The sequence below is a fragment of the Ictidomys tridecemlineatus genome, chromosome 5 (genome assembly GCF_052094955.1).
Source record: "Ictidomys tridecemlineatus isolate mIctTri1 chromosome 5, mIctTri1.hap1, whole genome shotgun sequence".
Classification (NCBI taxonomy): Eukaryota; Metazoa; Chordata; class Mammalia; order Rodentia; family Sciuridae; genus Ictidomys; species Ictidomys tridecemlineatus.
In genome coordinates, this window is record NC_135481.1 from 194,849,890 (window position 1) to 194,855,484 (window position 5,595).

Consider the following 5,595-nt stretch of genomic DNA (forward strand, 5'->3'; position numbering starts at 1 on the left):
TTTGTAAAATGAGAACGCAGGTAAAATACTTACTTCAGAGGATTGCTAAGAGAAGTAAGTGACATTTTAAAAACGTAAAGGGCTTCGGAAGGCGCTCAGTGCTGTGACGATGATGATGATGATGAAATGTTTTATCCTCCATAAATCAAGCCTTCTGTACGTTTAAGAGGGGTTTACTGCTGTGGTGCTGTTCTGCAGTTTACAAGTGGCTGAATTTCCAACACTAGTGGAAAGACGGATTTCCCATCACGTTCCATGATTTCAGGTGCCCGTGGACATGAGCCTGTTCATGTGCTAGATACGCGCACGGTGCAATGCGATGACACATGGTGAAATACACAACCACCTGTCCTGCTTTCACCGCACAGTTTGCTGCTCTGATGTGAGCACAATTTACAGAGTCTACAGTGATTTCACGTTCGTCACTTTCTCCCAAGGGTGACAGAGAAGGGCTGTTCCTGGAGGCAGCTCTCGCCCGTGGGTCCCCTGGGGGCCTTGGCAGTGTGACACCAGCCAGGACGTGAGTCGGGGCTCAGATGCTTGAAGGGTGACGTAGCTGGAAACCCAGAGGCTGGATGTCGGTGAAGACAGCAGAGTGAGCGGGGGACAGGGAGGCACAGGGTCGTTGGGGAGGAGGAGGAGGAAGGAGGAGGAGGCAGAAGCCCTGTCCTGGGAGCAGAGCCTGGGGAGGAGCCATGGGGAGGCCGGAGGAGTGAGGCCCAGGCACCAAGGCCATCAGAGAACAAGGGCCGAGGACTCGAGGCTGGCTCAGAGGCCCACATGTCTGGAAGGATTCGAGGATGACAGCTACCTCTGCGCCTGCCCAGGTTCACCCCGACAGGGGCCAGGAGGCTGAGCTGGCACTGGGAACCTGGGCTTTGGGGGTCTCAGGCCAGAGGTGGTCACGTGCCTCAGGCTTGGCCAATCAGGCAGCACAGGACTCTGGCCCCGTGATGGGTTCATGAATGGCACGTGACCCAGCCGGAGCCAATCCTGGGCCCATACTGGAGGCGTAGAGAGGGGTCCCTTTGCAGAGGGGCCTGGGATGGAAGTGGAAGGAGCCTTCTGGAGCCACCATGGGATGGCAGGTGCCTCCGTGGGGCGTCAATCCAGCTGCTATTGAGATAGAAAGGATGAGTCAGAACCCAGAACCGTCTGGACCCAGCTCTATCCCTGGCGTATATATATATATGGAAAGAGAGAGAGAGAGAGAGAGAGAGAGAGAGAGAGAGGATAAATTCTTTCTTTATTTTGTCGGTGGACTTGGGTTTCTTGCTACTTGGAAACAAGTGTATCCTGATAGGGCCAATGTGCCTCTCTGATGGCCGACGCTCATGGTCCTGAGTGGACGCCAGGACCAACGCTCTGCAAACCCAGCTGATGGCCTTTCTTGATCCACCCAGGAAGTGTTCCGGTGACTCCCCTGGAGGACAGCCGCATTCTCTTTGCAAACCCTGGTGTGAATTCCTGCTGGAGGGACGAGCGTCCGGAGGCACCTCCTTGGCCTCTTATATCCATTTCCCTTTGCTCATTCGTCCTGCATTATTAATGTCACATGAGCATCATGCTCACCCAGTCGGCCCAGAAATCCCCAGGCTGGCCAGTCATCGTTTGGTCGATTTGATTTTTTAACAAAATAAGAAGTCCTAATTGAACCTCCGAAGTGTGTTTACCCTGAATGTATTATAGCTGCACTTATCAAATTGCAACTGTATTACCCCTTAAATTACCTTGAAAACAAATCGATAGTTTATTTAACCAGAGTCAAGAAAAGGAAAAAAAATGCCCTGAGGAATCTGTGTAATAAGTTTTACTTGGAAGGAAACAGGCGGATAAACACCGGGAAAGACCGCAGCGTGAAGCAGGGTGCGCGGGTGGCTCGGGGAAATGGGTTCCTGATTCAATATGGCTCATTCTGTGCACCTTCTTCCAAAGAGCCCTCCAGGACTTTGTGGGGGGTAACAAGCACCGGGACAGACCATATCGTGATATGTTTGATGGTATAAATACCCACGTTAAGCAATCAGACCCAACGTGGCATTAAACTTAACGTGGGAAACTCGAGCTACTTCTTTAACTAGATATGCGAGACCCTCCCCTGATGGGGCAGCTGGGAATCAAGGTCTCCGACTTGGACTCCAGGAACAGAATTCATCCTAATTCAAATACCACCATTTAAGCTCCCTGTGTGTGTTTTAAATTTACAATTTCTCAGGGTTTTCTGCTCCAGGTCATTTCTCCTTGGTACTGAGTGGAAATGACAGTTCCCATGGAGTGACAGATGTGCCCCGGTACCACCTTAATTCCTGAGACTCCCCCTCAATCTTCCGCTGGCATTTGGGAAGGATCTGATTACCAGCAGATTCTTTGAGAAGGACTGATGAAAATCTCCTGCAGATGGACGGCGGCAGGGCTGAGGCGGGAAAGGAGGGAGTCCAGGGCCGGGATTTTGCAGGCATCTCAATGTGGCCTTCCCCGGCTCCGCGTCCCGACCTTGGCAAGCACAGAACTCCAGAGTTTGAAGAGACTCAGAGGTTCTGGGGCTCAAACGTGCTCCCCTTAGCTGTCTGTACCCGTGTGTTTCCTGATGGCTGCCCTGGGCCTGGCCTTGACCCCAGCCCTGAGTCCACCTTGGACACCAGTTGGTCTCTGCCCAGTCCAGGCAGAGAGACAGGAAGAAAATAAACCAAAGCAGGACCATCGGTCACACACGGGGTGATCCGAGGCTGCAGTGAACCTCACGGGGCAGACAGAACCAAGCCTCCTGCCACAGAGTGAGTGGGGACAGTGCCCGTCAGTCCCTGCTTTCCAGAGTCCTGAAGCCTCCGCGGCGCCTGTCTTTCCTAAAACCCAGCTCACAGCCACTCTGCTGCACTTGGAACTCACACATCTGTCCATAAAGCTGCACTTTTTTTCTTCTTCTTAAGTGACCTGGAGCGAGCTTCTCTGCTCTGTAGCCCGAGAGCCGCTGTCCTCGGAAGACCTGGAGGTGGACTTTAAATCAGAGCTCTGGAGAGCGGGTGAGGGCTTTCCGTCTGTAGGGGCCTGTGCGGGGCCTTTCCCAGGTTGGAAGCACCCCATCTCCAGTGGGCGATCTGGACGCTCCTTCTCAACTCTTCTGCAGGTAGAGCCCAGCCTGTGACCTGGACTTGCCCATTGGCACCGCGTGGGGACTTCTGTTAAGGACCGCTGAGGGGACAAAGGTGCAGGGGGCGTCTGCTCTGCACGGGCTGGGGCTGTGGTGTCCCCACCGAGAAGTGCCACCGTGGGATCAGACTCATTCCCAGAGGCAGACGCTCCAGGGCTGGAGCCTGGCTCTGTCTCTCTCAGAGTCTGTGAGCTCCCTGTCAATCCCTGTCCCTCTAAGCAGCTGCATGGACCCTCGTGACGGAGCGCCCCGGCAGGTCCCAGCTCATCCCTTCCTCGTCTGAAGGAGCCGCCACCCGGGTGTCGACGGGCAAGAGCCTCTCCTCCGCACCTTGGCTCTGACAGATGAAGGAACAGAAAACAGAGTAGACCATGAGATGGCCCACCCTGTCCTGCGGCTGGAGGGGCACAGGCCGGGCGTAGCCATGGGAGGAGCCTGGTGCTGGGGGGCCGGGCAGGCCCAGGGGCTCCTTGTCATGGGAGCCACCGTGCTGGCCTGCACATCCATGTTTACAGGACACGAGAGACGCCTTGTTTTAGGAACTATCATTTTGGTTTTTGGAAACTCACAGCAGAACGTCATCTGGATGAGCACAGGAAACAGGAAGTGGGAGGTCCGGGAGAGCCGCGGCGGAACCTGTTAAGGACGGCGCCACGTTCCGCGGGCCCAGACGGCGTGGTGTGGGGCAGGTCAGAGCCCCAGGGTCCTGAGTCGGGGTGACAGAGGCTGCCAAGGCAGGCTGGGCGAGGGAACCTGGCCTGCACTTGGAGAACAGGGGGAGACGGGCAGGAGAATGAGGGGTTCTGCTGTCCCAGGCCCAGAAAAGACCTGTCCCTATTCCCAGGTCAGAAGGGAGACAACCCACACCAGCGTGGCTTTCCAGGGCTGGCCCGGGGCTCTCCAGCGGTTCAGCTGCCCACCACCACCCCACTGAGTGCTGGGCGCTCGTGGAAAGGGCTGGAATGACCGAGCAATGACCAAAGAGCAGAGGGGTGGCTCCGTGTGGCGGAGGTGTAGGTGCTGGAGCTGAGCAGCTGTGGGTGATCACTGGCACCTCGCCAGCTTCGCCATCTGTCATTGGCCACGGTGACGACAGAGCCTCTCCCCTAGAGAGGGGTGGAGTGAGGGGCAGAGACAGGGATGGACACGTGCTCAGCTCAGTGCCTGGCGGCAGCAGCCCAGGGAGCAGAGCGAGACCTGGCGATGCTGTTGCTCCTCACGAGCCAGCGCCTCTCAGGGCTTTTGCTAAAAGATGTCTAGGTGTCCTGGGGCGCCTCAGCCTGGGTGAGTCCCTGGTCCTCTCCGGGAGCTCTCTGCTGGTGGCAGTCCTCTCCTCTCACAGCTGTCACTAGTGTCCCCGGGCTCTGGATGACGCTGTCCTGTGCAGCCTCTAGGTTCTCATTTCCTGGCCTCCCTTCCCCAGCGTGAGAAGGCGAACAAAATCCCCAGGAAACATCCGAGTTCTCCAGGTGAGTCCTCCAGACTGTCGTCGGTCAGTTTCCACCAAGAGCCAAGTGACCGGGGCTCGCCAGCTTACGACAGGACCGTCCAGGGTGGGGGTTCTAGTCATCGGCCCGTTCCTTTGGGCCTGCAGCCCGTCGAGGCAGAGCAAAACCTCATGGCCAGGAAGCAAAAGAGGCAGGGGCCGGGGGCCCTCTTCCCTTTGGGGACATGTCCTCAATATCCCAGCACCCACCCCCCCAGGCCCCAGCTCCCCGAGGTGCCCTGACCCCCCAGCAGCCCCAGGACCCTCAACACGTGGGCTTTGGGGGACATTTCTGTCCAGATCACAGCACACATCCCTTCCTTTCCCCCAATCCATGTGTCCCTCTCACACTTGAACACCCACGCTTCTATCCTAGGGTTAAATCCTTGCATCAGGACCTTGCACACATGCTGGGAGAAAACTGGTCTCACTTTCCCGTGTGTCCCGTGGAAAGTCCACACCGCCGTCCAGGCAGCGTGTCCAGATCTCATCCCTGATGTTCAAAGACACGTCAACGACTCTGCCCTAGCTGTTGGGATTTCCTATCACCCACCCTCCACCTTGAACTGGGGCTTCCTTGGTGGACTCTGTGTCACAGGAGTAGATCGTATTTTTGTCATTGGAAGTCTTTCATTGATTGTCACTGCAGTAAGGGCGTGCACATATTGAAACCGAAAATGTACAAAGGTCCGCGACCATGAAACTTCAACTGTCAAATGTGCGACTCTGAATTCAGATTCCCCTGTAATGGCGAGCAGTGGCCACGTCCTGCTGGGGCTCAGACCCTGGGGAGCAGATTCGAGGTCCTGGTGGGTGAAACAGGATGTGGGGCGCAGTTGGGATAGCAGACATGCTTTATGTGAGGGCTGCGGGGGTCCCCTGAGTCTTTCCCCAGGACTTTTTACGTACAGGTCAAACAAAGAAGGCCCAGTGCCAACGGTCACCTAAGGGAGCGTGTTCG

General features: G+C 56.3%; 1 long non-coding RNA gene across 1 annotated transcript; it reads left to right on the plus strand.

Annotated features, from left to right (window-relative positions):
- Positions 1-3,576: 3,576 nt before the first annotated feature.
- LOC144377620 (uncharacterized) lies at positions 3,577-5,253 on the plus strand. Its single transcript, XR_013438611.1, has 2 exons — positions 3,577-4,617; positions 5,011-5,253. It is a non-coding gene; the product is annotated as an uncharacterized LOC144377620 (long non-coding RNA).
- Positions 5,254-5,595: the final 342 nt, after the last annotated feature.